Source organism: Muntiacus reevesi, chromosome 3 (assembly GCF_963930625.1).
Source record: "Muntiacus reevesi chromosome 3, mMunRee1.1, whole genome shotgun sequence".
NCBI lineage: Eukaryota > Metazoa > Chordata > Mammalia > Artiodactyla > Cervidae > Muntiacus > Muntiacus reevesi.
This window is the reverse complement of record NC_089251.1, coordinates 257,131,809-257,153,982: the sequence shown is the minus strand read 5'-3', so window position 1 is coordinate 257,153,982 and position 22,174 is coordinate 257,131,809.

The following is a 22,174-nucleotide window of genomic DNA, read 5'->3' as shown; positions in this document are numbered from 1 at the left end:
GCTGGGCTGGATGAAGCACAGATGGAATTAATATTTCTGGGGGAAATATCAGTAAACTCAGATATGCAGATGATACCACCCTAATGGCAGAATGCAAAGAGGAACTAAAGAGCCTCTTGATGAAGGTGAAAGAGGAGAGTGAAAAAATCTGAGATAAAACTCAACATTCAAAAAACTAAGATCATAAAAAAAAAAAAAAAAACTAAGATCATGGCATCCAGGTCCCATCATTTCATGTCAAATAGAAGGGGAAAGAATGGAAACAGTGACAGACTTTATTTTCTTGGGCTCCAAAATCACTGCAGACGGTGACTGCATCTGTTAAATTAAAAGACACTTACTCCTTAGAAGAAAAGCAATGACAAACGTATACAGTGTATTAAAAAGCAAAGACCTCACGTTATTGACAAAAGTCTGTATAGTCAAAGCTATGATTTTTCCAATAGTCATGTACAAATGTGAGATTGAACCAAAAAAGCTGAGCACCAAAGAACTGATGCTTTCAAACTGTGGTACTGGAGAAGACTTTTTAAGAGTCCCTTGGACAGCAAGGAGACCAAACCAGTCAATCCTAAAGGAGTTCAACCCTGAATATTCATTGGAAGGATTGATTCTGAAGCTGAAGCTCCAATACTTTGGCCCCATGATGTGAAGAGCTGACTCTCTGGTAAAGATCCTGATGCTGGGAAAGATTGAAGGCAGGAGGAGAAGGGGACAACAGAGGTTGAGATGATTGAATGGCTTCACCAACTCGATGGATATGAGTTTGAGCAAATTCAGGGAGATAGTGAAGAACAGGGAAAACTGGCATGCTGTTGTTCATGGGGTTGCAAAGAGTGTGACACAACTGAGTGACTAAACAACAACAGTCATTAGCATAGAAACGAAAATTAGAAATTTCCATGAGGGAACACAAAGAAGAATGTATTAAAAAAGTTAACTATATTAACTCCCTGGCTTGATCAAAATATTGTTGAGTATTCTTAATATTATGGTACTACCGCACATCAGTGGGAGGAAAAGGATTAAAAAAAAATGCAGTGCCTATCATTGTTTATATATAAATTAAAATTATTTTCTGAGTTGCAGTTAATATATATTTTTGAAAACAGAGGTAATGACAGACAATATTCACTGAGTCTGTATTATGTGACAGTTACTGTGCCAGGCATGTAACAAGATCAACTTTATTTAATTCTTAGGCCAAATCTACAAAACTGATTTCATTATTTTAATGCAGAGAATGAGTTTAACTCTGAAAAAGGAGTACTCTAGTATAAAAACATATTTTAATCTCATAAAATCATAGACCTAGAAAGTCTTCATTCATTTTCCTGCCTCTAAGGCTTGACTCTACATAAAACATCCCCCAAATAAATTAAAATGTATCATTTTTTTTAAAACCTTCAGGGAAAGCAATTAACTTTCCTCCCTTGGAGCTTAAGCAAGTTTTATAATCAGCAAATTATTTTTGTATATAGTCCTGATCCTTTTTCACTCAATTCTAAAACTACAGCTTTTCTAACTTTCATGGTTTTCATAAAATGCCCATTACTATATTTCACATGATAAATTCTCATATACATGAAGACAATTTTAAAATACTGATGCAGAGAGTATTAATTGTGATAATTATTAACCCTGCCTTTATTTAAACTAGTGGCAAAAAGAGCCCACTAATGAGAGTTAGATCACAGAATTTAAGATCCTGATAACAAGTTATAGATAGCTTAATACGTTGTAGCATCAAAAAAGGAGGAGGTAATAATCATGGCACATTTTTCTAAAAAAAAAAAAAAAAATGACCTGAATAGAAGCAAAGGGGAAGAAGGAAGGCTAAGGGAGAAATTCAAGTCCACAGACAATCCTGGAAAATAGGGATACAAATTCCATTGTGTTGGATCTCCCATGGGGCAACATTCTAATCTTTCTTTTCTTACCTCAGATTTGTTGTCTTATTGGAAATTTAACTTTTTTTTTCAGTTTTTATTTTTGGTTGTTTTAAAGAAAAAATACTATATAATCCTCTATTGTTTTATTTTGTCCCTTTCCTTCTTCTTCTTCTTTTTTTTTTTTTTTTTTTACAATTTCTAAAAAGATATTAGTTTCTGTAGAATTGAGCATAAGCAGCAGGAAAAGAAAACTGATTGTAAGAAAAATGTTGGTCATTTCTGTTTGTTTAAGGGCATGAATATATACCTAAACTAGCCATTCCCTTTAATATTCTTAAAATGTACTGTGGTTCAACTATTAGAATGTGTTGCTGATAAGCATTGCTTTATTTCTAATGAAAAATTCAGCATTTTAAAATTTTTTTCTTATAGGTTTTACCTAAAGTGAAGATTAAGGAATATTATATATGTAGACAGATAAATATACACATCTATCAGTTAATCTTTTGCTGATATATTTTATATTAATTGCTTTATTGATAACTAAGCCATAGTTTCCCAATAAAATTAAAAGCAAGCAAGAGTAGTATAAAAATAAATAAAAACTGAAAATTAAAAGAGAATTTTAAAATGAGTTGCATGTTAAAGTGGGAAAGGAACTTTAAAATTTCAAAGTAAAAATGAATTAACACAAAAGAGAGACTATTCAATGTCAAAACCTAAATGCTGTAACAATAAAATGTATCTGGGTAACATTTTACTCAGTTGTTTTGAATATCTACAACAGAAAGAATGAAAATGATTGAAGTATTAAACTCAGAAAAGGAGCAATAAAATACATTGAAGAAAACAGTTTCAACTTATTAAAGTTGAAATTAATGAAATATAAGGGAAAAGAGTAGAATAAAAATATAAACACTGATCTCATTAAAAATTAAACAACATTCATAAATGCTTGGAAATTCTAACTTAAGGAAAAAAGATTAAAAAGGAATATATGCCACTGAGGTCAAGAAATGAAATAAAACCATTTACATAGAAGATACGAAAAGTAAGCACTATATAGACAATGAGTATTAAAAGCTAGAGGTAGTGCAGATTTTCTAGTACAACATAAATTGCCAAAATTGCCAAAAGAAGAGGTGTGTATCAAGAATTACAGAATTCAGTCACTACTCACTGCTGAAAACCAGGAAGTCACTAATGACATTTAATTGTCATGACAGCAACGTGTGCCCATTTAAAAGGGGTCTATCTACCCTATGCAGAAACAAAATTTACTGAATAAGATTAACAATAGAATTTTGTTCTGTATTAACATATGAATTGGCAAAGTACAGTATCAGCAACTTATACTAGAAATTACTTTGATCAAGATTCCCTGAAACATTTTTCAGATCAATCAAGCAAGTAATAGCTTTTAATGAGCACCCATAGGACATGCAACTTCCATCCTGTCTTTTTCTTGACTCTAAATTTTGCTTTCTCTCAAATATTTTCTTATTACCTGTTATGGAGTGATAGCTCAACTGGTAAAGAATCGGTCTGCAATGCAGAAGACCTTGGTTTGATTCCTGGGTCAAAACTCCAGGGAAAGATCCCCTGGAGAAGCAATAGGCTACCCACTGTAGTATTCTTGGAGTTCTCTGGTGGCTCAAATGGTAAAGAATCTGGCTGCAATATGGGGGACCTGGGTTTGATCCCTGCGTTGAGAAGATCCCCTGGAGGAGGGCATAGCAACCCACTCCAGTATTCTTGCCTGGAGAATCCCTATGGACAAGAGGAGCCTGGTGGGCTACAGTCCACGGGGTTGCAAAGAGTCCTGATATGACTGACTCAGCACCGGAGAACACACATGGAAAGATAATCTTATCATTAGATTTCACATTTCTGTTGTAGAAGTGAGACCATATATACCAATAAGACTATTCTGCACTCTCTCCCTTTTCACAAAGTCATGGTTAATGGTGTTGGTAAGGGTGGCTTATGTATCTGAGTTTGTGTGAAAAGTCAAAGTGTTAGTCACACAGTCGTGTACTGCTCTGTGCAACCCCATGAACTCTAACCCACCAGGCTTCTCTGTCCCTGGAATTTTCTAGGCAAGAATACTGGAGTGGGTAGCCAGCCATTCCCTTCTCCAGGGGATCTTCCTGATCCAAAAATCAAACCTAGGTCGCCTACATTGCAGACCAATGCTTTACCACTTGAGCCACCTGAGTTCTGGTTTGGATTGTACCCAAATTCTCTGTCCACTCTGCTGTGCTTTGAAATTCAATTTAATATGCATTTATTTAGTGTCTATTAATTTCCAGGAGATTTATCATTTTTGATAAATATAATTTTTGATGTAAATTTTTTCTTGTGTAGGATTGTCTTCATAAAATAGCACAATACTTTTTTGAAAGTTTGTTTTTCTCAAACACTTTTGAGAAAATTGCCTTTGCTCATAGTGAATCATGGTAGAGCTAGGAATCAAACTTCCATATGTCTCACTTCAGTTCAGTTCAGTCGCTCAGTCGTGTCTGAACCACAGCATGCCAGGCCTCCCTGTCCATCACCAACTCCTGGAGTTTACCTAAACTTATGTCCATTGAGTCAGTGATGCCATATAACCACCTCATTCTCTGTCATCCCCTTCTCCTCCTGCCTTCAAGCTTTTCCAACATCAGGGTCTTTTCAAATGAGTCAGCTCTTTGCATCAGTGGACAAAATACTGGAGTTTCAGCTTTAACATCAGTCCTTCCAATGAACACCCAGGACCAATCACCCTTATGATGGACTGGTTGAACCTCCTTGCAGTCCAAGAGACTCTCAGGAGTCTTCTCCAACACCACAGTTCAAAAGCATCAATTCTTCTGCACTCACCCCTCTTGATAGTCTAACTCTCATATCTATACATGACCACTGAAAAAACCATAGCTTTGACTAGATGGTCCTTTGTTGACAAAGTAATGTCTCTGCTTTTTAATATGCTGTCTAGGTTGGTCATAGCTTTTCTTCCAAGGAGTAAGCGTCTTAATTTCATGGCTGCAATCACCATCTGCAGTGATTTTGGAGCCCAGAGAAATAAAATCAGCCACTGTTGCCACTGTTTCCCCATCTATTTGCCATGAGGTGATGGGACCGAATCCCAAGATCTTAGTTTTCTGAATGTTGAGTTTTAAGCCAACTTTTTCACTCTCCTCTTTCACTTTCATCAAGAGGCTCTTAAGTTCTTCATCACTTTCTGCCATAAGAGTGGTGTCATCTGCATATCTGGGGTTATTGATGTCTCTCCTGGCAATCTTGATTCCAGTTGTGCTTCTTCAAGTCCAACGTTTCTCATGATGTACTCTGCATATAAGTTAAATAAGCAAGGTGACAATTTACAGCCTTGATGTACTCCTCTTCCTATTTGGAACCAGTCTGTTGTTCCATGTCCAGTTCTAACTGTTGCTTCCTGACCTGCATATAGGTTTCTCAAGAGGCAGGTCAGGTGGCCTGTTATTCCTATCTCTTTCAGAATGTTCCACAGTTTATTGTGATACACACAGTCAAATTCTTTGGCATAGTCAATAAAGCAAAAATAGATGTTTTTCTGGAACTTTTTTGCTTTTTTGATGATCCAGTGAATGTTGGCAATTTGATCCTCTGCCTTTTCTAAAACCAGCTTGAACATCTGGAAGTTCATGGTTCACTATTGCTGAAGCCTGGCTTGGAGAATTTTGAGCATTACTTTACTAGCGTGTGAGATGAGTGCAATTGTGTGGCAGTTTGAGCATTCTTTGGGATTGTTTTTCTTTGGGATTGGAATGAAAACTGACCTTTTCCAGTCCTGTGGCCACTGCTGAGTTTTCAAATTTGGTCACATATAAGTGCGACACTTTCACAGCATCATCTCTCAGGATTTGAAATAGCTCAACTGGAATTCCATCACCTCCACTGGCTTTGTTTGTAGTGATACTTCCTAAGGCCCACTTGACTTCACATTCCAGGATGTCTGGCTCTAGGTGAGTGATCACACGATCATGATTATCTGGGTCGTGAAGATCTTTTTTGTATAGTTCTGTATATTCTTGCCACCTCTTCTTAATATCTTCTGCTTCTGTCAGGTCCATACCATTTCTATTCTTTATTGAGCCCATCTTTCCATGAAATGTTCCTTTGGTATCTCTAATTTTCTTGAAGAGATCCTTAGTCTTTCCTTTTCTATTGCTTTCCTCTATTTCTTTGCATTGATCACTGAGGAAGGCTTTGTTATCTCTCCTTTCTATTATTTGGAACTCTGCATTCAAATGGATATATCTTTCTTTTTCCCCTTTGCTTTTTGCTTCTCTTCTTTTCACAGCTATTTGTAAGGCTGCTTCAGACAGCCATTTTGCTTTTTCCATTTCTTTTTCTTGAGGATGTCTTGATCCCTGTCTCCTGTACAATGTCACAAAACCACATCCTTAGTTTATCAGGCACTCTGTCTATCAGATCTAGTCCCTTATATCTATTTCATACTTCCACTGTATAAAAATAAGGGATTTGATTTAGATCATACATGAATGGTCTAGTGGTTTTCCCTACTTTCTTCAATTTAAGTCTGAATTTGGCAGTAAGGAGTCCATGATCTGAGCCACAGCCAACGCCAGGGCTTGTTTTTGCTGACTGTTTAGAGCTTCTCCATCTTTGGTTGCAAAGAATATAATCAGTCCTGATTTCAATATGACCATCAGGTGATGTCCATATGTGGAGTCTTCTCTTGTGTTGTTGGAAGAGGGTGTTTGCTATGACCAGTGTGTTCTCTTGACAAGACTCTATTAGCCTTTGCCCTGTTTCATTCTGTACTCCAAGGCCAAATTTGCCTGTTACTCCAGGTGTTTCATCAGAATATATTGTGGTTAATTATTATTATTTTTATTTGAAGTTTAAAATCTTAAAAGGCAATTACATTGTCATGTTCAGTGTTTAGGCCTAATGCACTGAACACAATGTGCAAAATTCCATATTAAAACACAGAATATTAACAATGATTTTGTAGCCCCTGCTCTGTCCTACTTGAAAGCATCACCTTTTCTCTCCCCCAATTTAAAAGAACTTTAGAATTTTATTGTTCATTTTGTATTTTTTATGTATGTGTTTATTTGTAAGAGTATAGTTGGTTGAGTTTTATATAATTCTGAAATTTATAAATGGTACCTTAGCTTAATGAATTTGTTTGATTATTGAAAGTTCTCATAATGTTGACAGAAATGTAAGAAGGCAAGTCAACTTCATAAAATATATGGAGGCCTTACTCACCTCTTGCCTATTAGCATCCCTCAGCTAAGCCTAACATAATTGCTCTGGAGAAAAAAAAATAAAGTCTTTATTAGAAGGAATTGCAAAATCATATGGCAAAGGGCTTAACTAGCAGGAGATACAGTTTACTTTCTTAGCTTTGCTTATTATTATTATCCTGTACATAATCATACACAGCAAAGTAAAAATAAGTCAAATGTATATGGTCAATTTAAGATTACTTGTTCTTTAGAAGAAATGAATCTTTGTCTTATGTTTTCTTTTATTTGGGGGAGAGTGGAGGGAGGATAGCTTTCAATATGAAGAGTAATGGGAGTAGTTTAAATTCAAAAAGGAATTTATAAAATGTTTTGAAGTCCAATGGTGTTCTAATAAAGGATGAATTCTCTCAACTATACCCTTCAGCACTATAAAAACTACAAAGGGCTTCCCAAGTGGGTGCGTGATAAAGAATCCACCTGCCAATGCAGGAGATGCAGGTTCGATCCCTGGGTAAGAAAAATATCCTGGAGTAGGAAATGGTAACCCACTCCAGGAATATTCTTGCTTGGAATATTCCATGGAAGAGGAGGCTGGTGGGTTGCAATTCATGGGGTCACAGACAATTGGACATGACTGAGCACTCCTGCTTTGTAAACTCTATCAATTTACCAACATTTTTTAATGTCAAAAATTATCCTTTCAATGGTTTTAAAGGCAAGTGCTTCATAGTGTGACAGAAAACATTGTTTAATTTGTATGGACTATGTGAGTTTTTATTATTTATATTGCATCTGAAATACAAGGTTTGCTTAATCAAGTTCAACAGTTATAAGAAAAAATAGTACATAGTGCTCTTTCTTTGTGACCTTATTAAAAGCAAGCAAAAGCTGGAGATTTAAACTCTTTTTAACTTATATAAATAAAATTATATTTAATGCATGAGTCATAAATGTGAGAAAAATAGAAACACTGTTTTGTATCACACCCTTTCTTATGTCCATGACGGGTGTGAGTTAACAGTTTTACCTAAATACTGGAATTGAACAATTATATAAATGAATGGCAGTTTGTGGGAGCCAAGTTCTCACTGTTCAAGGGAACAGTTACATACAAGCAAGGTAAGACATCTAGAATGACCCTTGCAGTAATCTGTTGGAGACATCAGTATGATCTTATGGTTAGGACAATATAGATACAGTGAATATATATATATAAATAATAGACGTGTGTACACATACAGACAAGTATGCACACATATATTTCCTTGCAGTGTCAACTGAGGAGGCCTAGAAGCAACAACACTCCAGTCACAACAAACACACTCAGTACCCAGATTTTGGTTTTTAATACTATTCTCCCATAGAAGGAACCAGGACTGCTTGAAGAAGTGGCTGATTATACCACTGTTGAGGAAATATTAAATGTTCCTGGAGAAGCTATTAATACCACGATGTAAGGAATTGCTCAAACACATGTGTGCAAATGTACATACACACACACATACACACACAATAATCACAATATCACAAGTGCACAGAAGACTACTGAAAGAGCTAACTATGTTCAAAGGTGGAGCAATTTGAACAACAAAATAGTCTTGAGTTATAACTCAATATATAAAGTAAATATTCAAGAGTCCATACTAATACAAATGAATGACTGAATAAATTAATAAAAGAGGAAGAAGAGACAAAACTCCTAGGTAGAGGATTTCTAAATAGTTTAATGTATTTCACCCTTAAAAAGATGGAGTAGAATTACTACTTCTCAAGTGAGCTGGGCAGAGAGACTTTCAAAGAACACAGTATGGAAAGTGGGGAAAGTGTAAGGCTATGGTAGAGAAATCTGATAAACACTACCTTAGCCAGGTGATCAGGATCAGCATTCACAGTGATGAGTTATGTTGATCATAACTTTGACTAACAATGGGTGTGAGCTGCTCTGGTCCACTTACATGAGAATATTTTTCAGTAGTAAATACCACAGCACTGCATAATCCATGGTGGTTGAGTTCCCAGATGCAGAACTACTGTAAAGAGGAAAAGTGATTGCAGGGCAACCCTAAGTATATGTAGATTTGTGATTGCTGGGAGGGTCAACAGTCCTAATCTTGACGGTGTTCAAAGGTCAACTGTACATACCCTTGATAAGCTATAGCAGACACCTTATCTCTTTTCTACCCAAAACCCATACCCCCAGTCTCATGATGAGAAGAACATAAGACAATGACAGTAGAGGTACATTCTACAAAATATCTGATTAATAGTTCTCAACACTGTCAAGATATTCAGAAAAAAGAAACATCTGAGAAAGTGTCACAACCAAAAGAAGCCCAATGGGACATGACGGTTAAATATACTGTGGCATCTTAAATGGAATCTTAGAAGAGAAAATTAACATTAGGTGAAATCTAAGGAAATATGAATAAAGAATGGGCTTTAGTTGTTAATATACACTAATGTTCACTCATTAATTGACATGTACAATCTATGCAATTTTTCTATGTCTGAAACTATTCTAAAATTTAAAAGTTATTTAAAAAATTTTGCTTTGAAAGGAACCACTATTGCTGTTGTGTGTGTATTAGTCATTCAGTCATGTCTGACTCTCTGCAACCCCATTAACTATAGCCCATCAGGCTCCTCTGTCCATGGCATTTCCAGGCAAGAATACTGTACTTGGTGGTCATTCCCTTCTCCACAGAATCTTCCCAACTCAAGGTTTAAACCCACATCTCCTGCATTGCAGGCATATTGTTTACAGTCTGAGTCACCAGAAAAGCCCATATATATAATGCATATACATATACATTCATATACATATACATATATATATATATATGTGTGTGTGTGTGTGTGTATTTCTGTGTGTGTGTGTCTGTGTTGGTTTAAAGTACTTTAAAAGCAAATTAATATCACAAAACAGAAAGTATATGAGATATAAGATTATATCTGAACAAAAAGTTCACTTTCTTTGTTTTTCTTTGATAATTAGCTTGTTTTTACTCATCTTTAGTTCTAAAATGTTTTGTATTGTTTTAGTATTTATAATATCATACATACATCATACATAAGCGTTATAAACTTTTACTTATTGTTTTGAATTATATGTTTTCTGTTTTTCTACAATCTTATTTTTGGATTTGTGAACACAAGAACTAATAAAATAATTCCACATGGGTATGGTAACATATAGAGAATAATTACCTTTCAAAACAAAACAAGAACATGTTTAATTTTTAACTCTTTTCAATTTTAGGCTGATATTTCAATAACTTCCAGGCCTCTTTTCCTTCCCATCTATAATTCTATAGACCCTGTCTAATCAGAAATTCATATCATAGCCATCAACTAGCCAAATTCAAATTTTGATCTATTTATTGCACAAGCCAACATACAGACCCAGTATGTACAACTTCTAACTTGCTCCTGACATTCAAGAAAGAGAAATATTTTAATCTCAAAAAAACAAAGTAAAAATAACATCTGAACATGCTTGCTAAATTCATGTGATATTTGAAAACAATCTTTAAATTAGTATTAGAGCAAAACTTCATATATCATAAAGTCACACTTAAAACTTGAAGCCAATTTTAGATTTAAAATTTATAATTCATAATAGATTTTTATCATGTATATATGCATGCTCTATCTTCTTACAAAATTTAATGTTACTTAAATAGTGTATATCTACATCTGTGCATAACCTATGTAAGTAAATACCACCCCTAATAAAAAAATATTAAAAGGAAAACTTCTTTTCTCTTAGCAAATATGATCTAACTGGATTCTAATTACTACTGCCTATTAGTAAATAAAGCATGCTTACATTTCATAGGCACGTCTGAATTTCAGTAAGTCCATATATCATGCCTGGGTGCCAATACAAACAAATATATATTAGGTTTTTCCTAGAGAAAAAAATTGTCTTAGAAAAAAGGTATCCCTTTTTTTTTTTAAACAGTCTCTGTAGTTTGGCTAAATAATTATTACAATGGATGATAAAAATCTTTTGATCATCATTTTTAAGAATGTCCTCCCTTCTAAATAGTGCTATGGTACTTATTAATTCCTTAATTAAAATAGTTAAAATGTTTCAATATCTAATTTGTATTACTCTTATAAGTAACAATTTAATCCACTATGTACTTTCCTTTGTTGTCTAGTCACTAAGTCATGTGTTTTCCTTTAGTAAATGATAAATAGACAAATGCACACGCATGCTTTCACAAATGTCTGTATGGGTGTATGTATTATATACGATCTTTGTACTCATATGCAGGATTAGGTAGTAAACCATACATGCACAGATTTCACTTGATAAACAATCTTGTTTTCATTAAACTATACAGAAACTGCCTATTTTCTATTTTATCAAAAATATCAAAGTAACCTATAGACTTACCGTATTTATTCTACATATGACTTATTTGAAAATGTTAATCTTTGTAAACTTTGAAATTTTTGAATAAAAGTAGTTGCTATAGAAATGTGAGGTGTATTAATTTTACATCCACATAATATGTGCATTTATCTCAGAAGCTAAAGATGGGGAAAGGAGCGAGTGTACATGGTATCCTGAAATAAACTTTGTATACTAAAAAATCTAAAATTTGATTTAACTATGAAATACCAAAAGTAGTGTTCATAGTCTATATTTATACAAATATCATTTTATTTTCTTACTTAAAAAATTAAAATAGCATTAAAAAAAAGCAGATATTCCACAATTCTCTTTCTTCTAAAGTGTTCACTAGAAAAAAACATAAATTTTGTGTGAGTGACTTCAGGTGAGGATTTTAATCTTTAAAGTGAGCAGTTGATCATACATTCATGTGACTATTCGTATACAATAACATTCAAATATTCATTACTATCATTTCATCTGGCTATTGTATTAAAAATAAAGAAACTTAGGGATCAAAAACTTCAAAATACATGTAAATGATACACATATTCTTCTACGATTTTAATCTCCTACAATAATATAAAAATTGTGTTATATAATTCTCAAATCATATGATAATTATGTGATAAGTGTGAGATATTAAATACATTTTATTTCTATTAATATTTTATAAATTAACTCTTCATGTCCAGTTCACTAAAATTGGTAATATCAATTAATGGAGAGCATTACACATGCAAAAGTGTGTTCAACAATTACAAAATATGAAGAAAATGTATAAACCCTGAACTACTACAAAACCTGAAAGTGACTATTGAAAAAAGATCAAATCAAGGAAAATACTTTGTTGGCTGGATCTTTTCTTGCATTTCACAATAGTTTGTAGGCATAAAAACCAAATATGAAAATGAATTACTATGTTTGTAAAATTATATTTAACTTTTATAAATTTTACTTAAGACCACAGACTCACAGAGCTGAAGATTGTTTTTATAAGAGTTGTTTGTATTTTTTTCATGTTTTCTTCTACCCACCTAGTCCAACTGATAACACAAATCACCAACATAGAGGAATTTTTAGAAGATTTAAAGCCATATTTATATCTTCTAAATGGATGACACATGAAATCTATTTAATATTACACAGTAGTATTTACAAAATTTTCAGATAAAACACACAGATTGTGATTATGGCACATTTTCAGAAGGCCTAGAAGAGTAACCAAATTGTTTGGTTTATAAAATCTCACAAACAACTAGGATGATGCTTGAGTGTATCAACATATAAAACTTTTACTGTGGAAATAATTATTTCCTTAAAGAGAAAGCTACAACTACATTGAAATTTTTAAAACTATACAACTCTCAAGGTTCTTTATTTTTTTTCAAGGTTCTTTATAAATTAATTTAGTTCCTAAATAATTTGAAAAACCTCAAATACAACATATGATTCCATCTAAATGTTAAAATGTTGACATGAGACTTCTAAAAATAACTTAAGCAGACCTTTCTGAAAGGAAAGATAGATGTGACTTATTTATACAAGGAGAACAAGATCTCTGTAAATCAGTCTTCTGAACCCTCTGAAGTTAAGTTCATTGCTAGAGAGAGCAGATGAAGATTCTTGGTCAATTTAGGGATCACAAATTTTTATAGAAAATGAAAATGATTCTTGAAGACCAAAGTGTCACATTTGACTGGCAATGTGAATCACATATTTAGTTGAAAATTTTCTAACAATATATAAATTACAAAGGCAAAAATAAACAGGTGAAATTAATTTTAGTACTTGAAATATATTTTCTTGGGCTCCAAAAACACTGTGCACAGTGACTGCAGCCATGAAATTAAAAGACCTTTGCTCCTGGAAAGAAAAGCTATGACAAACTTAGACATCATATTAATAGCAGAGGCATTACTTTGCCAACAGAGGTCCATCCAGTCAAACCATGGCTTTTCCAGCAGCCATGTACAGATGAGAGAGTTGGGTCATAAAGAAAGCTAACTGCTATAGAACAGACACTTTCAAACTGTAGTGTTGGAGAAGACTCCTGAGAGCTCCTTGGACTGCAAGGAGATAAAGCAAGTCAATCCTAAAGGAAATCGACCCTGAATATTCATTGGAAGGACTGATGCTGAAGCTGTAGCTCCAATAGTTTGGCCACCTGATATGTAGAGCCAACTCACTGGAAAAGACCCTGATACTGGGAAAGATTGAAGGCAGGAAGAGAAGGGGACAACAAGAGGATGAGATGGTTGGATGGCTTTGAGCAAACTCCAGTAGATAGTGAAGGATGGGGAAGACTGGCATGCTGCAGTCCATGGGCTCGCAAAGAGTTGGCTCTTGTGTCAACAATGTCAACTCGTGTGTCAACTGACACAACTCTGAGTGTCAACGACACTTTGAAATATGTTAATGTGGAATTAATCTAAAAATTAGTGACAAGGGTATCCCTGATGGCTCAGTGGTAAAGAATCTGCCTGCCAATGCAGGAGACACGGGTTCAACCCCTAGTTCAGGAAGATTCCACATGCCATGGAGCAATAAACCCACACATTGCAGCTACTGAGCCTGTGCTCTAGAGCCCAGGAGTCATAACTGCAGAATCATGAATGCCTTAGAGGCGTATTCTGCAACAAGAGAAGCCACTGCAATGAGAAGCCTGTGCAACACAACTACAAAATAGCCCCCATTGACCGCAACTAGAGAAAAAATTGTGCAGCATTGAAGACCCAGAGCAGCCAAAAATAAACAAACAAATAAATAAAATTTTTAAAAAATGAATGATGAGGTATCTAGAATTTTTTTTTTAAGTTTTCAAATCTAGCATGCATTTTCTATGTATTCATAACTAAATCTACACTTCATAGGCAGTGAAGCACTATGATGTGTCACAGCAATATTAGTACCAAGAAGCTACATATTATAACATACAAACTTGGAAATCTCTGATTGGGACAATAATGGTTTCTGTTGCTTTGACTGACCTGCTGCTTTTTTGTTTAACATTTTAGATCATGCTATCTGGATGTCCCTGTCTCTAACAAACCAGCCACTCTATGTCCTTCAAAATCTTGGATAGCCCAGAGGAACCATCAATAACTCAGATCTAGTTTAATTTCCTTATTGATTTGCACTTGATTCTGCATATTCTTCACAAGCAATGTAGAAAACTTACTTTCCAAGCTGATATCCCAAATTCTTAGAACCACTGCTAAAGTCTCCAAACAACAAAACTATTGAGTCACTGTGAACAGTATTTTGTCTTTAAGAACTGCTGCTTTCAAAGGGATTTTTTCCTAAGAGACAAAAACAAAGCAAAAAAAAAAAAAAAAAAACTACAAAAGTTGAGTAGAAAAAATTCTAAATATTTTAATCTGAAGATAATTAGTTAAAATTGAAAACTATGAATGTTGGAAGAAAGAATTCAGCTAGCCCATAAATGGAAGACAGAATCTGAATATTGAAATGAATGCAATATATGTATAAAAAGATGTACATTCTATTTGCCTAACATTAGAGATTCTATTTGTCAATGTTGAATTTGACTGTCTAAAATTTCCCATTAATCCTTAACATTAAAATGTTGTCCTGTAATTACAATTCCATTGTAAAGATCCTAACCTGCTAGAGTGCATTCCAACTTTGCTTTCAGTGCTTCTGGAACATAAGATGTTATGACAGTCCATCACAATCTTTTGAGCACAATTTTCTATTTAAATGTTTTATTCACTGTAGCATTTCTTAAACATTACAGATAATAAAAAGAGGTTGAAAAACAAGCCCTTCCATTTTTCACTGTTTGGCTTTGGATTATAAAAAGTGTGTTTAACCTTTTATTTCCTAGAGCAGAAATTATATAAAGGTATGTGAGTTGTGTAATAACCACTCTATGAGTGAGCTCTTTATGCCTCCAGGAAAGCACTCTGACATTCACTATTAAATGTTTTAAATTTGTGTTATTGTAAAGGTCAGAGAGAAAAGAAAAATTTCAAGGCATTAAGTACAGTAAATGTGGGGGAAAACTTTGTGATTTGTTGAATGATTTCTTTAAAAGAGATCTAATATTTTCTAAAAGAGTTGAACTATAAAAAATGTGTTGGTTTGTTACCATAATAAAAATGTCTTTCAGAAAGAGTTGATCCATAAGGAATCTATGTGACATATAAACCTACAATCAAAATTTTAATTACAGAGAAAGCATTAGGCATCTCTTTAAAGCCCTGTACTACTATTTCTGGGATCATAGTGTCAATTCCCAAGTACGTCTGAAGGATTTAATGTATTTTCCACTATTAATCTGGTACTTGCTCATGATGAAGCAAAAGCCAATATGCCAGGCAACTTCTACTGGTAGTTTTCAAAACCATTTTCTTTTAGTAATTACAATCTATTTTCGGTTTCAAAGAAATCAACAAATAAACCACTGAGAAAAAAATAGAAAATATTTTCAGATTTAATTGTTTATGAACATATGGTGCTGGTCCTTTAGGGAAAAACATTTTTAGGCAGTTATACTTTTCTTTAAACCATGCTGTTAGATGAATTATGTGAGAAAATATTTCTTATTCTTAGAATAAAGAAAAGTATCATAGTATACATCTAATAAAATTAAAAGACACACTTTTTTATGCTTAGTAGTGATATTTGCCTGGGTAATTCAAATTGTCACAAAAGAAATTTTCTGCAAGAAATATAAACACATTGAAAGCTTCCATACTAGCTTATAAAAGAATTTAGTGCTCATGTTGTGATTTCTTAGTTTTTATTCTTTATTCACTAAGTTGTGTCTGACACTTTTGAAACCCCATGGACTGTAGACCACCAGGCTCCTCTGTCCATGGAATAGTCCAGGCAAGAATATTGGAGGGTGTTACCATTCCCTTCTACAGGGGATTTTCCCAACCCAGGGATTGAACCCATGCTTCCTGCATTGGCAGGTAGATTCTTTACCTCTGAGCCACCAGGGAAGCCTGATGTGATTCCTACTTTTCCTCTAAATCTTACCATTTATCCAGATTTTAATGAAGAATAACTGACTGTTTTCACAGAAGTTTCTAATAGCTTTTGTCCCTTTTTCCATTAAGAGACGGTTATAAGCTCACTTCCTGGTTATATTTTCCTCCCTCTCCCTGTTTCTCCAGTTGTTTCTCTAGGACATAATTGCCAAGTTAAACTTCCTAAAATGTAACTGCTATTATCTTTCCCCACTTTACCCCTACAATGGTAAATTCTCTGATGGAATCCAACAGCCAAAAAATATATTTAGAGCCCTTAACATTGGCATTATTGATCATCCAGCCTCTAATAATTAACCCCTCTCTACATTTTGTACTATCCCCTCCATAAATTGCTCATATAGGCTATTTACTCACTTTATTTCCTCTGAAACCTCCACCTCTGCAACTTCTCTCCTCTTACTACTACTGAGAATTATCTTCTACTCATTTGCAATTAAATAGATCCACATTTCCCTCCAAGGCATGATTCTTCTAAGTCCCAACATGTAATATGTAACACTCTCTCTCTTTTGAACAGTTTATATGCTGCCATTCTGTACATTTTTAAATGTATAACCTTATAATTATATAGAGGTTGCAATCTCCTTGAAAACAGGGAACATCTCTTATTCATCTATCAAGTCCCAGGATTCTAGTATAAGACTTGAGTATACTTAGAGTTAAGTAACACTTAATAAACCAAAGTAATATATTGATAGTGCTTATAATATTTCATTTTAAAACTATTTACCTTTGAGGTTGAAAAACACCTTAGCTTTATGGCTACTAACAATCTCCTCATTTCTACCTAAATATACTAATGGCAGCCATATGCTAGTAGGTTTAATTTCTTCAAAACAATGGAAACACAGCAATTCATCTGTGGGTTCTTTTTAATTTTCATATTATTTACTGAATACTAATTCTGCAGAATGCAAAATTATTCTATTAAAAATATGTATTTTAGTCATAAAAAGCATACTGACAAAGTTACAAATGGTACTCAATATCATTATTCATCTGAGAAATTTCAATTAAATCATGATATATCAATACCCATTCACTGTAGTGGATCAATTTTAAACGTCTGAAAACAAGGAACATTGATGGGAATATAGACTAATGTGACTCTCATGCCACACTGGTGATGGTTAAAGTACAATCAGTTCAGTCTCTTGGTCATGTCTGATTCTTTGCAACCTGTCCATAACCAGCTCCTGGAGCTTGTTCAAACTCATGTCCTTCAAGTTGGTGTTGCTAACAATTGTTATATTTTGGCAAGCAATTTGTCATTATTTAGTAAAGTTCAGCCAGTTCAGTTGCTCAGTCTTGTCTGACTGTTTGCGACCCCATGAGCCACAGCACACCAGGCCTCCCTGTCCATCAACAGCTCCCAGAATCCACCCAAATCCATGTCCATTGAGTCAGTGATGCCATCCAACCATCTCATCCTCTGTCATTCCCTTCTCCTGCCCTCAATCTTTCCCAGCATCAGGGTCTTTCCAAATGAGTCAGCTCTTTGCATCAGGTAGCCAAAGTATTGGAGCTTCAGCTTCAGCATCAGTCCTTCCAGTGAATACCCAGGACCGATCTCCTTTAGGATCGACTCGTTGGACCTCCTTGCAGTCCAAGCGACTCTCAAGAGTCATCTCCAACACCACAGTTCAAAAGCATCAATTCTTCTGTGCTCAGCTTTCTTTATAGTCCAACTCTCACATACATACATGACCACTGGAAAAACAATAGCCTTGACTAGATGGACCTTTGTTGACAAAGTAATGTCTCTGTTTTTTAATATGCTGTCTAGGTTGGTCATAACTTTTCTTCCAAGGAGTAAGTGTATTTTAATTTCATGGCTGCAATCACCATCTGCAGTGATTTTGGAGCCCAGAAAAATAGAGTCAATCACTGTTTTCTCATCTATTTGCCCATATATTTGGGACCAGATTCCATGATCTTAGTTTTCTGAATGTTGAGTTTTAAGCCAACTTTTTCACTCTCCTCTTTCACTTTCATCAAGAGGCTCTTTACTTCTTCTTCACTTTCTGCCATAAGGGTGGTGTCGTCTGCATATCTGAGATTATTGATATTTCTCCTGGCAATCTTGATTCCAGGTTGTGCTTCATCTAGCCCAGCATTTCTCATGATGTACTCTGCATATCAGTTAAATAAGCAAGGTGACAATATACAGCCTTGACGTACTCCTTTTCCTACTTGGAACCAGTCTGTTGTTCCAAGTCTACTTCTAACTGTTGCTTCCTGACCTGCATACAGGTTTCTCAAGAGGCAGGTCAGGTGGTCTGGTATGCTCGTCTCTTTAGAATTTTCCAGTTTATTGCGATCCACACAGTCAAAGGCTTTGGCATAGTCAATAGAGCAGAAATAGATGTTTTTCTGGAACTTTCTTGCTTTTTTGACGATCCAGCGGATGTTGGCAATTTGATCTCTGGTTTCTCTGCCTTTCTTAAAACCAGCTTGAATATCTGGAAGTTCACGGTTCACGTATTGCTGAAGCCTGGCATGGAGAATTTTAAGTATCACTATACTAGCATGTGAGATGAGTGTAATTGTGTGGTAGTTTGAGTTAGCAATGTTAGCTAAATACACATGCTTTAACTCAGCAATTTCATTCCTAGATCTAAAACTCAAAGAAATGTATGCATTTCTACATCTGGATACCTGTAAAGGAATGCTAGTCACTGTTCTAGACAACAGTTCAAATTGAGAGCAACTGAAATATGTAACTGCAGTAAGCAATGTAAGTTATGCTATAGCAATCCAATGAAATAGTGTGTGACAATGACAGTAAGTGAAATATTGCCATATGATTATAGAATAAAAGATGTATAGAGTATGGCATACAAGGTGCTTTGAAAAAAAAAAGAAAGTGTTAGTCACTCAGTTGTACTCAACTTTTGAAAGTGAGAGTTGCTCAGCTGTGTCTGACTCTTTGCGACCCCATAGACTTTACAGTCCATGGAATTCTCCAGGCCAGAATACTGAAGTGGGTAGCCTTTCCTTTCTCCAGGGGATCTTCCCAATCCAGGGATCAAACCCAGGTCTTCCACATTGCAGGCAGATACTTTGCCAGGAGCCACAAGGGAAGCCTAAGAATACTAGAGTAGGAATCCTATCCCTTCTACAGTGGATCTTCCCTACCCAGAAATTGAAGCAGGGTCTCCTGCATTTCAGGCCGATTCTTTACCAACTGAGCTATGAGGGAATATCTTAGGGATATCATAGACTATAGCCCATCAGGCTCCTCTGTCCTTGGAATTCTCCAGGAAAGAATACTGGAGTGTATTGCCATTCCCATTTCCAGGGCATCTTCTTGAATCAAAGATCTGCAGGCAGATTCTTCACTGTCTGAGTCACCAGGGAAACTCATCACATGGTGTTATAGAATAGCTGAAAGTTACAAAATTATTTTTTTTAATACATACATATATAAATACATATAATATAAAGGCAAAACATCAGACTGTTCTCAGACTTCTCTACAGCAAAGCCCAAATATGAAAAAGACTGAAGATACTTTCAGAGTTCAGAAAAATAAAATGAACCTAATGACTATATTTGCTACATTTATTTTTAAAATAGGTATGTCTAAGAAAAAATACATTGAATACATTTTTTAAACAATATCATTTGATCATAAATTAAACAAATTTAAGTGACTAAAGGTCAGTTTTCAGGCCAATCCTAAATAGGGCAATGCCAAAGAATGTTCAAACTATTACACAATAGCACGCATTTCACACACTAGCAAAGTAATGCTCAAAATTCTCCAAGCTAGGATTCAGCAGTATGTGAATGGAGAACTTCCAGATGTTCAAGCTGGATTTAGAAAAGACAGAGAAACCAGAGATCAATTTGCCAACATACCTTTCGATCAAAGAAAAACAAAAGAATTCCAGAAGAACATCTACTTCGGCTTCATTTAGTACACCAAAGCCTTGACTGTGTGGATCACAGCAAACTGGAAAACTCTTAAAAAGATAAGAATACCAGACCGCCTTACCTACCTCCTGAGAAATCTGTATGCAGGTCAAAAAGCAACAATTTAAAAATGGTATGGAACAACAGACTGGTTCCAAAATGGGAAAGGAGTACATCAAGGCTGTATGTTGTCACCCTGCTTATTTAACTTATATGTAGAGTACATCATGAGAAACACTGGGCTGAAAGAATCACAAGCTGGAATGAAGATAGCCAGGAGAAATATCAATAGCCTCAGATATGCAGATGACACCACCCTTATGGCATAAAGCAAACAGGAACTAAAGAGCCTCTTGACAAAAGTGAAAGACGAGAGTGGAAAAGCTGGCTTCAAACTCAACATTCAAAAAACGAAGATCATTGCATCCAGCCCCATTACTTCATGGCAAATAGATGGGGAAACAATGGAAACAGTGAGTGACTTAATTTTCTTGGGCTCCATAATCACTGCAGATGGTGACTGCAGCCATGAAATTAAAATACACTTGTTCCTTGGAAGAAAAGCTATGACCAACCTAGAGAGCATATTAAAAACCAGACACATTACTTTGCTGACAAACGTCCATCTGGTTAAAACTGTTTTTCCAGTCGTCATGTATGAATGTGCGAATTGTACTATAAAGAAAGCTGAGCACCAAAGAATTGATGCTTTTGTTCTGTGGTGTTAGGGAAGACTCTTGAGAGTCCTTTGGACTGCAAGGAGATCAAACCAGTCAGTCCTAAGGGAAATCAGTCCTGAATATTCATTGGAAGGACTGATGGTGAAACTGAAACTCCAATACTTTGGACACCTGATGTGAAGAGCCGACTCATTGGGAAAAATGCTGATACTGGGAAAGATTGCAGGTAGGAAGAGATGGGGGTGACAGAGGATGAGGTGGTTGGATGGCATTACCAACTCAGTGGACATGGGTTTGAGCAAGCTCCAGGAGCTGGTGATGGACAGGGAAGCCTGGCATGCTGCAGTTCATGGGGTCCCAGTGTTGGATATGACTGAGCAACTGAACTGAACCAAAGTGACTGAAAAATTGATGAGAACAATTAAATAAACACAGTTGTAAAACGAAAAGTTAAGGGAACTGCAAATATAGGTTAAATTGTACACTTCATAATATGCATTCAAACGAGCTAAGTAATACTGCAGTAATACACACCTAGTGTCTCAGTGGCTTAGCACAACAAATATCTTGAATTCTACCATATACCATAACAGATGCAGGTTGGAAGTGGGGCTCTGTCAATGGTAGTCCCTCCGATAACCAGACTGAGGAAAGGCTTCATCTCAAAGGAAACTTCAACCCTCCCTATAGCAATGAAAGTGAAACCTGGCAAATTATACAGGGTTTTTTTTGTTGTTTTTGTTTGTTTGTTTGTTTGTTTTCAATTTCCACTCACATATTTTCAGCTAAAGATGGTATACCCTCAATAACTTTGAATGGAGATTTCTACAGACTGAATTATGTACCCCTCCAAATTCATATGGGCTTTCCCGGTAGCTCAGCAATAAAGACTCCACCTACCTACGCAGGAGACACAGGTTCAGTCCCTGGGTCAGGAAGACACCCTAGAGAAGGAAATGGCAACCCACCCACTCCAATATACTTGTCTGGGAAATCCCATGGATAGAGG